Source organism: Canis lupus, chromosome 33 (genome assembly GCF_011100685.1).
Source record: "Canis lupus familiaris isolate Mischka breed German Shepherd chromosome 33, alternate assembly UU_Cfam_GSD_1.0, whole genome shotgun sequence".
Taxonomy (NCBI): Eukaryota; Metazoa; Chordata; class Mammalia; order Carnivora; family Canidae; genus Canis; species Canis lupus.
Genome location: NC_049254.1, coordinates 5,763,967 through 5,775,442, shown reverse-complemented (window position 1 = coordinate 5,775,442; position 11,476 = coordinate 5,763,967). Strand labels below are relative to the sequence as shown.

The 11,476-nt window shown below is 41.4% G+C and overlaps 1 long non-coding RNA gene across 1 annotated transcript; it reads right to left on the bottom strand.

The window, feature by feature from the left end:
* Positions 1-6,453: 6,453 nt before the first annotated feature.
* LOC111093765 lies at positions 6,454-9,438 on the bottom strand. Its single transcript, XR_005383034.1, has 3 exons — positions 8,938-9,438; positions 7,361-8,833; positions 6,454-6,738 (listed from the first exon to the last, which is right to left on the bottom strand). It is a non-coding gene; the product is annotated as an uncharacterized LOC111093765 (long non-coding RNA).
* Between the last annotated feature and the right edge of the window lie 2,038 nt (positions 9,439-11,476).

Here is an 11,476-nt window from a genome sequence, read left to right as displayed (position 1 = left end):
GAGAGACCCCAAGGTCTCTGCTTGCCTGGTGGGACCCTCTGCCTGGGAATGCCTTGGTCCCTTGCAGTTGCAAGTCTTGCTTCTCTATTTCCATCTAGGAGCATTTAACACCTCAACTCTTTCCACAGGAATCCACCACAACACCTCTCTACCCTGCCTTTGGCAACGCGTCCATCTTTCAGGGAGCCTTCTTCTTTTTGTTCTTTCTAAAATTAACCTAAAGTGTGAGAGCATTGCAGTATCCATACCCTTCTCAATTGTGGATAGAGACTCCAAGTCATGGGATTTTCATGTCACAAGGGTGGTTTAAGCCATGCAGTATGACCTCCTCCCTTCACGCATAGGAAACTGAGGTGGTGAAGGTCCTCATGCAAAGCCCCATAGCTGGTGTTTACTGGGAGTGTCAGATCCCATGAAATTTATAACCCTGTTTTCTTTGGTCTAATCTTTCTGTCCAGAGACTTTGGACTTGACATGTGCCACTACTCAGATTATAGAGGCCTGAGGAGCAAAGGCCTCCCTGGGGTGTTTTGCAGGAAGAATGAAGAGGACAATAGAAAAAAGGGAAAATGTTGTTAACTCCTGTGAGAATTTTCTAAGGTATGCTTGGAGGAATGTGCATTACCAGGAATCTGGTGGTGATCCAGCCACCAAAAAGTTCTGTCAAAAAATTTTTTTTAATTATAAGGAAGACATTTGCAGCAAATAGTCAGGGGTTAGGTCACACCTGAGGCAGGTAGCCCACTTTCTCCACCTGCTTTGTTTTAGTTGTAGCCCATAAATGAGGGCACCTGGGTGTCTCAGAGGCGGGCATGTGCAGGGCTGAGTTGGGCTCGAGCTCCCACCTGCTAGTTACAGGGAACGGAATGGAACCAGTAAATGCTGCAGCCTTTCTACCACTGGTTGGATCCCAGGGTTTATCCATTAAAATCAGAATTTACAGGCACACTTCATTTTACTGTGTGACACTGTATTGCACTTCACAGATGCTTTTTTTTTTTTTTAAACAAATGGAAGGTTTGTGACAACCCTGTGATAAGCAAGCCTATTGGTGCCATTTTTCCAACAGCATTTGTTCACTTTGTGTCTGTGTCACATTTTGCTAATTCTCGCAACATTTCAAACTTTTTCATTATTATTGTAATCACTGTCATGATTTGCAATCGGTGACTACGACTTGCTGAAAGCTTAGGTGATGGTCAGCATTTTTTAGTAATAAAGTATTTTCTAATTGTAGTACGTACATTGTTTTATAGACATGATGCTATTGCGCACTTGAGAAACTGTCCTACGGTGTAACTGTGGCTTCCAGATGCACTGGGAAACCAAAATACAACGGACTCTCTTTATTGTGATACGTGCTTTATTTCCATAGTCTGGAACCCAACCGGAGCATCTCTGGGGCCAGCCTGTATTCTTGACGTAATATGGCTGGTTTCTAACACTAGTGTTTTTTTTTTTTCTTTTCTTTTAAGATTTTATTTATTCATGAAAGACACAGAGAGGGAGAGGCAGAGACTCAGGCCGAGGGAGAAGCAGGCTCCATGCAGGGGGCCCGAGTGGGACTCAATCCCAGGACCCCAGGATCACACCCTGAACTGAAGGCAGGCGCTCAACCACTGAGCCACCCAGGGATCCCCTAGTGTTTTCTTTAGAAATGTGGCAGCTTCAGAAGGAGAATACACCTGTGACCCCTTCGGTACGAGAGGTATCTTCTTAACCATTTGAAATTAAAACTGAGAAGGCTACGATGGCATTCTTGTCAGCTTAATTTTACCTCCTTCGTGTCTTCCTGCCGTGGGCTTCTGTGTAGAACTTCTACCAGCTTCATAGGGGAGCTGTTGAAAGTGCGCAGGAAAGGGCGCAGGAAGGCCGCTTTCAGTAATCGGCACATGTGGAGGGATCTGCCTTCATCCAGTGCGTCAGTTTCCCTGCAAACCAGTGGCCTGGGACGCCAGAAACGTGTCCCCTTACCATTCTGGGGGCCAGATGTCTGAAAGCTGTCAGCAGGGCCATCCTTCCCCCGAAAGCTTCTAAGGAAGGATCTGCCCTGTTCTCTCTCCCAGTTTCTGGCAGCTTCTGGCATCTCTTGGCTTGCGGATGCCAGCTTCTCCTCGTGTCTCTCCCCAACATGTTCCCTCTGGGTACGTCTGTGTCCAACCCCCCTGGGGCCCGATTGGAGTAGAGCCCACTCTACAGACCTTGTTTTAACTCGATGACCTCTGGGAAAACCCTGTCTTCACATAAGGTCCCATCTGAAGAGGCCAACAGGTGGGACTCCAACACCTTTTTTGGGGGAGGGAGCTCATCCCACACAATGCAGTGTGCCACAAGTGTGAATGTGCAAGCCACTGAGGCTCCTGTGCCCCTCAGAACCGGACGTCCTGACACCCTGCTGGGTGTGCTCCTCACCGCGACTTTGGGTGCAGCCACGCGTCTACAGCTGGGCTTGGGGTGTGGGCGGGCTGGGCTGGCTCTTTGGGGTTTTTGCTCTGCCCTTTCTGAGGTTCACCTGCGAGGAAGACTTGGCTGAGATGCGATGCCAGCGGCGTGCTTGGCTGCTGGGGGGGCTCCGGGCAGAGCTGTGGGGGATGAAAAAGTCACAGGGCAGCAATGCTTGCAGACTGTTAGGGATCCAGTTATGAAGGAGGCCACTCTGTGTTTCGCAGTTCTTATTCTTACCCAAAGTTGCTGGGGATGTTCCTTTTCTTTCAGATCAAGCTCTTTCCTTGCTCTAAAAAACTACCTGATGATAACCTGGGAGGCAATTCCTGATTATATAATCTTCTAACTCCGGGAGAATGATGTTCAACATTTGCAAAAAAGTATTGCATCTCTAGACAAGAGGGGATTCAAAAATGATAGCATTATTTAAAGGACGCTTGGGGCATTTTGATTCGCTTGGCCCTACTCAACGGCACGGAAACGTTTGCTTTTCAGATGTGCAAAAGTAGAAACACGTGGATTTGCAAAATGACACAGTGTCTCGATGTGTTTAAAACTCTGCCATTTGGTAATGATCACCCAAGCAGCCCCACAACCACTACTTTTACTGCCACCAATGCCGTTGTTACTAATAGCAGCTGATGTTTATTGAGCACATGTTCTGTGCCAGACACTGTTCCCACTGTTGCCGTGGTTTTTGACTAATTTCTCTTCCACCACAACTCAGTGAGGTAGATCCCATTCTCTGTAATGAAAGAAAGAAACTGAGGCACGGAGTCCAAAGTTACACACTGAGTGTCAGAACTGGAATTCAAATCTGGACTCAGATTTCTTAATCTTGCTCTCAAACATCAAAAAAAAAAAATTCTAGGGCAATACATTCCAAATTCTGTGCCACAGAACACCAATTTTATTCAAATCTCCTGAAAAAAAAAAGTTTATGTAATTAAATACATTTGGGAACTACTGCAAACTACCACCCCTTCGTGGAGACTCATAATGTATGCTATATTAAAAGTTGTGAGAAATTTCCCAGAAAAGAAACCTATATAACAGCATGTAAAATTGAAATTTCAACTAGGCATCAAGATAAAATAAAGGCTAAGTTCCTAAGTGAGTTGCTAAGTCACCATGTGCAGATGCTATCAGCATAATATCTGGGGACCTATTCCACAATTCTTGGATCCTTTCGGAGAATAGAGGTTTTTGTGAGATTTTCTTAGGAAAGACTAGTAGCTGTGCAATGAGGCCCCCATCTTTCACCCTTGGGAGATTGGCTGCCTCCTACACCAAGCCCAGTGGCTCCAGTGGGACGGTTACAGAGATTAATGTGTGTTCCCATATGTCAGGGACACTGCAGACTGAGGCTGATTCTCTCCTTGGAAATGTAGGTGCAGAAGTTGGCTCCTTAGCCTTCTGGTAGCCCCTCTAGGAGCTTGCTGCTGCGGGGGGGGGAAATGGGGGCAAAGATGTCTCACTCCTTCCCATAAGACGATGCAGAGGGTGGTACCCATGGGGGGGGGCTGCGGCTGGTGGACTAGGGCCTAAATTGGGGTGGACATCCTGAGGGAATGAGGAGTGCCCCTCAAGACTTGACAGTTGATGCTCGAGGGGTCTCCCAGGATGGAATGTCCGAAGAACTCCAAATTGGCACGTACGAGTCACCTTCACCATCTGCTGTGCCCAAGGAACGTGAAGTCACTCAGGAAAGTAAGAACTCCGAACCCCCCTCCCCCTCCGAACCCCCAGTGCTCACCTAGGGCTGCCGGATGAAATACAGCATGATCCACAAATTGTGAATTTCTGATGAGTGATGAACAATTGTTATTATGAGTATATCCTATGTAACATTTGGGACATACTTATATTAAAGATTATTTGTTATTCATCTGAAATTCAAATTAACTAGGCGCCCTGTATTTTTATCTACAAAATCTGGCAAACTTACCCCTACCCCACCTTTCCCCTAGCAGCTGGTGAGTAGGTGAATGGTGAAGGGAAGGAAAGAACAGAAGTTGCTCTGTTTTCTGAATTAATGTTATTTAAAGAGATTTAAAGATCTTCCCAAAGAATAAGTAGAAAAGTTGATAGACTTGCCAAGGTCCTCAGGCATGGGCAGGGAATCATTGCCCTACTGAATAGATTTGAAAAGAATTGAATGAGGATAAATAAAAATAAATTATACTTCGAATATAGCACAAATCCTCTTTGTGGATGATCCAGGTTTGTCTACTTGACTTTGTCTATTGAGCTGTTCCTCTCTAGGACCATAACTACCAACTTCTCTTGAAAGCTGTGCTCTTCAGAACACAATTTTTTATCATCGTATTTTATTTTAGTTTATTTCATCATGATAATGTACTCTTTAATCTCCATCCCTTTTTTCTCCCATTCCCCCCACCACCCAGCTCCCCTCTGATAACCAGCAGTTTGTTCTCTGTAGTTAAAAATCTGTTTCTTGGTTTGTCCCTCTTTTTTTTTCTTTGCTTGTTTCTTAAATTCCACATATGAGTAATATCATATGGTATTTGTCTTTCTTTGACTGACTTATTTTGCTCAGTATAATACTCTCTAGTTCCATCTATGTCAATACAAATGGCGAGATGTCATCCTTTTTAATGGCTGAGTAATATTCTATTATATATGTACACACACATCTGCCACATCTCCTTTATCTATTCATCTGTTTTTTTAATTTAAATGTTATTTTTCTTTTCATTTTTTAAAAAGATCTTATTTATTTATTCATGAGAGACACAGAGAGAGGCAGAGACACAGGCAGAGGGAGAAGCAGGCTCCCTGCAGGCAGCCGGATGCGGGACTCGATCCCAGGACCCCGGGATCATCCCCTAAGTCAAAGGCTCAACCGCTGAGCCACCCAGGTGTCTCTCTATTCATCTGTTGATCAACACTTGTGCTGCTTCCATGGTTTGCTATAAAAAATAATGTTGCTACCAACATAGGGGTGCATGCATCCATTTGAATTTGTGTTTCTGCATTTTTGGGCTGAATACCTAGCAACGTAATTGCTAAATCGTTGAGTAGTTCTATTTTTAAATTTTTTGAGGAACCTCTATACAGTTTTCCATGGTGGCTGCACCAATTTGCATTCCCACCAACAGAGCAAGAGGGTTCTTTTTCTCCACATCCTCGCCAACACTTGTTTCTTGTCTTTTTTTTTTTTTTTAATTTTAGCCATTCTTCAGAACACATTTTGAGAAATTCTGCTTTGTTTTATAACTTTGTGGTATAATTCACTGAGGATTTCGTACTGGAGGATTTTGGCTAGTTTTGGCTGGGGGACCTCCGTATTAATATAGGTGGTCCCATAAACTTTCAAGTAAAAGAAAACCCAACTCAGGAGGGCTTAAATAACAAAAGAAATGCTTAGGTTCAGGTGACTGAAAAGTCCAAATTAGGGAGGACTTCAGGATTGGTTGATCCAGCGACTCAGCCCTATAACTAAGGACCCAGGTTATTTTGTTCTAATTTGTGTTGTTTTGTTTTTCTTATTTTTTTTTTTTACTGTCAACAATGTAAATTTTATTCCAAGACTGGGTCCCTTGCTCTTACTAAGGTGGGTGCAAATTTCAGCAGGACACCTGGGTGGGAGAGAGGGCAATGTTGTCCTGGCATTCTGGATAGCGGTGGCTTGCTCACCCTGCAGGGCCTGTGGCCAGAGGCTGGAGGGTATCCTGAGGATCTGAAGTATATGAGGCTTCTCCATGGGGCTGAGAGTGGGTTCAAGTTTGATCAAGATACAGGAGCTGTGTGGGAAAGAGCTGATAGATGATTGCCCGGGGGTGGGGGCAGAGTGTGAGAATGGATGCTGGGAAATATCAAGGAGGGAGACAGAACGTGAGAGACTCCTAACTCTGGGAAACGAACTAGGGGTGATGGAAGGGGAGGAGGGCGGGGGTGGGGGTGACTGGGTGACGGGCACTGAGGGGGGCACTTGATGGGATGAGCACTGGGTGTTATTCTATTTGTTGGCAAATTGAACACCAATAAAAAATAAATTTATTTAAAAAAAAAAAGAATGGATGCTGGGTCCCCCACCTGATGGCCAGTACAGCTGGGAATTTATGTTGCCCACACGGACTGTAAGCAGGGGTGGGAGTACTCAAGACTGTCAGCAGCTGCATCCTTTTGGGCTGCAGCCACTCTCCTGGGCAGGAGCCTTGGCTCCCCCAAAGGCCTCTTGCTGGCAAAGCATTGACCCTTTAGTTGCCTGATGTTGAAGATGACAGAGGCTATGACAGGTGGGCACTCGGGGCAGGAGCAATTTACCCGCTGAAAGACAAATACATCATTGTCTTAATTTAACAGCACTTGTAATTGTAGCCATGTGGACTAGCTCGATGATTTGTTTGAAAATATGAAATTTTTTTCTGCTTCTGAATAAGACTCTTCACTTAATTCCTCATTTGAAAACTGGGTTACGTTAGATGATTTTACAACTCTTCTGACAGCAATGTTTGTGCTGTCTTCTATAAAAATTGATATAAATAAGCCTTTAATTTTATCTATCATGCACATTGTGATACGCCTGCATTAAATAGAATATAGTAAACAGTTATGCGTCTGAAATGCAGAGAACCAAATTTTCATTTAAAACTTGGCACATAAACTTAACTGAAGTAAGTCTGAATTTAACTCGAACTTTATGTTGAAATTTTCAAATGCACTGTTTCTAGAGACCACGAGGGTTTTTGTTGTTGTTGTTGTTGTTGTTGTGGTTGTTTCTCACTTTCTGTGTTTTACAGTAAAACAAGACTGGGGGCGGGAGGGGAATAACCATTTCGAATGCTAACAACCATTAATGTTGTTTTGACCTTAATAAAAAGCAGAGAAGTGCAAAAACAGAAATGGCTAAAGAAACATTAAGAGTTAGAATGGAAGCCAGTGCATTCACCTGAAGATGGTTGGGGGGCTGAAGTAATTCATTCGTGGCTGCCGTTGGTAGGGTCACCCAAGGGTGGAGGAGCCGAGGGGGGAGCAGCCATGGGCCATTTCCTCTCCCACTGGGTCAGGGCCCTCAGGGGCAGAGCTGATGTGTGGTTTGAGAGCAAGAGTCTTCTTGAGAGTTTGGCCTGCCTGCTGTGTCCCTTCCTGAGAAGCCTTCCTGGCTTCCCAGGTCCTCATCTGGCCAGTCTTCTCAGATTCAAAAAACAAATAAACAAACAAAAAACAAAACAAAAAAAACCGACAAGGAAATATTTTTTTTCCTAAAATAAAGGGAAAAAGTAACAGTTACAACCCTTCTTCCCATTTCTCATCCTCTTCCTTGTCCCTTCTGCTTCCCCACCCAGGCCCTTGCCCCAAAATAGACTTAATTATTCCAGAGGGCAGTGTTGTTTGTAGGCACCAGTTACAGGTGGGAAGAAATTACATCTATTTCTTATTTCTTTTTCCTATAAAGAGACAGGCATAAAATGTTTGTGATATCTTGAAGTTTTAGTCTGTCTGAGGAGCATCTAAAATATTTGCAGATCTATTTTTGTAGATTTTTTTTCTGTACTTTGAGTCATCATCAAAATGTCAAAGCCAAGAAAGGTTTTGACTCAAAGAGAGAACTTTTTGACCATAGCCAATATTTTCTCCTATTTTCAGAGCCAAAAGCTATTCTGATTTGGTAGATCCTTAGGTCCTCTCTCCTTCTTTATACATAATTTCTGATAGAGTTATAGGTATACACACATCTGCATTAGTTAATCCAGCTGAAAAATCTTACAGAGACCTCTAAGAAAATGCACAGAGTCACAGGGATAAGGACTGATCATCTTACCCCTTTAAAAGTGCTTTCTGTTACCGCACTAATGAGCTAAATAATAAATGTACTATAATGCTTTGAATAAACTAGATCTCAAATATAATTTATAAGATTCACCACCCAAAAGCCACAATAAATGTATTGACCATGAATGAGGATCCTGTTTTGGGGGCCTGCATGTTTGGTATGTATACAGTCTGCCTAATATTTAATATTATATATAGTTGACATATACTCCAACAGCAACTTGATAAATCTTAAGTCTCCACAATTAAATTATTTTAAATTAACATTTTTTAAGGTATATATGCAACTGTGCTTGTGCATCCAGGATTCATACAGAATTTAAAAACAGAACCAACGTTACTCTTACCACCCACATAAATCTACTTTACTCCTCAGCAACTCAAAGAAACACGTTACTCACATTTCATAGGTGAGAAAACAGAGCCAGAGAATGTCAATAACTTGTCCAAGATCACACAGACTTCATTAGTGGTTTGTTGTTGTGGTTTCCAACTCATAGCTTGCTGATTCTAAAGCCTTTATGTTTTTCACTACATCTCACTATGTTTTTTTACTCCATTATTTGAAGGCGTTGTTCATTTTACTTTTCTAGGGATGTGGGTGAAAGGTTGGAAAGAGTAGAAAGATGCAAATAGGTGAACTCTAATGATAACTACAATAGTAGCCATCGCTATAGTGCTGGGAATTATTACCTATCAGCTGAGGTGTCATCAAGGACTTTCCTTAAGGCAGCAGCTAATCAAGATACTTGTCAGAGGCACATTTCTTTAACCCTCTGCTTACCATATGACTTCAGCAGTCTGAAAATGCACAAAGAACTTGTTATTCCCATGGATAACCTGCTCCATCTCTGACACATCCGAAAGAAAGTATTTTCCAAAGGGGTCCTTTAACCCAGGAAAATTTACATTCTCTCAGAATTTCTCCTTTGCTTTATATGTTATTTCAAGTTTGTGGACAAGCAGACCACAGTAGAGGAGTAGGAAAGACATTTATTGAGAGAAGAAGCTAGAGATGCTAGGGAGAAAGTTTCAGGCTGAAAAGAAGGTCTGACCACTGTAGAAAAAGAGACAAAAGGAAGGTGGGCTGGACAGGTTTCCTCACAGGTTGGTTTATGGATTAAATCAAGTATGATAACATATGTGAACCATTTAACAGTTCCTTGGTACTAAATGAATACTCCATAAACATAGATCTCATTCTTAATCTTCATTTTTAAAAATCATTCCAATAAGAACTGTGGATACCTGGTACAAGTCATCTGCCCCGTGCATTTTTCTTGGTAACAGAGCTCTACCGTTACAATGGAAAATTGGGTGTTAGTGGTTCTCCTTCCTTCAGTCCTTAGTAAACAATGTTTAGACATCCTGAAAGCTAAAAAGGTTTCTAGGTAAATCCAAGTGACAGAGAAAAACGTTAAAAGTCAACCGTCTTCCTCGTCTGATTGCTCAAATTAAAAAGAAAAAATTGTTAGTTTTATTTTAGAAATCTTTCCCTTGGAAATATTTGCACTTTTTGAGAAATGTGTTGTTTGCAAATATTTTAAAACAGAGCATTTGGAATAAATGGTAAAACTCAGAGTTAACTATTAACCAACCAGTTCTAATTGCACCTAATTGAAAAGCTGAAATATTTTAAAATAAGATGAAAAAACTGCATCTATACACACAGACTAGCCTGACCTTTGACTTAACGGACAAGCCAATTTAGTAAAAGTAAATTGGAAGCTTTGAATGAAACGATGACTTGCTGCATTTGATATGAGAGCAAATATGATTTGGTTGAGTTTTATTAAGGCTTTGTCCAAAGTTAAATAATCCCAAAGTTTTGGAAATTAAATTTAAACATGAACATGACACTTTAAAAAATCTTATTTTGAATTTAGAGGAAGAGGCAAAATTGTGCTGAAATATTAATGCATGCTTTATGCCACATGTGACATTTATCTCAGCATCCTTTATTTTAAAGTTTAAGAAAGAAATACATATTCATTAGGAAAAATGTAAAAAAATCCAGAAAGATATTTAAAATTAAAAATTAATTTACCCTTGGTTCTACTACCTAAAACAACTCTTGTTAACATTTTAATAAAATTCCAAAATAAAGCAAGTGGAGGTAATTATTTTTAAAAATATCTGCATTTATAAAACAAATATCAGGTTTAGTACTTGAATACTATGCTCTCTTCTTCTTTTTTTCAAGATTTTACTTATTTACTCATGAGAGACACAGAGAGAGAGGCAGAGACACAGGCAGAGGGAGAAGCAGGCTCCCTGCAGGGAGCCTGATGTGGGACTCGATCCCAGGACCCCGGGATCACAACCTGAGCCCAAAGCAGACGCTCAGCCGCTAATCACCTGGGTGCCCCTGTGCTCTCTTATTCCTAAAAATTATGTTTCCTTTTCTCCTTAATTGTAGTCATTTGATTATTGACCTTATTGTCATCTTACTTCAGAACATTCTTGACTGGTGCTCCTGAAAATGCTGTATAGAAAATATTACTTCTCATTTAAAGTAAATTTAAATCAAGCTTTTATGTGTTTCAGGCAGTTTATAATGTTCCTCATTTGAAAAACCCCTATGTTTTTTAAATCTCCATTTGGAAATCCTTATTAATATTAGGGAGTCATTTATACAAAATCATCCATACACTTTCTGAAAAGCATAAAGGAGGTTCCTGGAGGACAAGAGTGCTGTCTATTGAAATCCTTCTGCAGGTAGACCAGTGGGTGCAGCTTCTGGTCATAATAAAATGCATTTAATAAGAAAGATGATGAAACTTTAAGTATTTGATACCAGTTTTGGTGGCACAGCCCATAGGCACACAGTCTATAGGGGGAGCTTTGGCACTGGATTTATCTTTTCTTCTTGCCATAGGAATGTCGTAAGCAATCCAGGATTAGAAAAAAATTGAGACATAAAGAAAATGAGGCTATAATTCTTAACTAGTATGTATGTGCTCTGTAAAAAAAAAAAAATGTTTTCCTGTGAGGTCACTGTCATAGATGCTACTGTCTTTTAATGTGGGGTTGGTGTGAGAGGGAGTGAAAGAGAGAGCCGTCCATTTCCTACGTGCAGCATACATCTGATTGTCTATATAAGATTTTTAGTGACCACTGGAAAGGATAGAAAGTGTCATTTCTGGTGGGTCACAATTAGGGGATCACATCACAGGGAAACTTGTGTTAGAAGAAAATACTATTCTTTTGAGATTGTATTTTCAATAAAGTG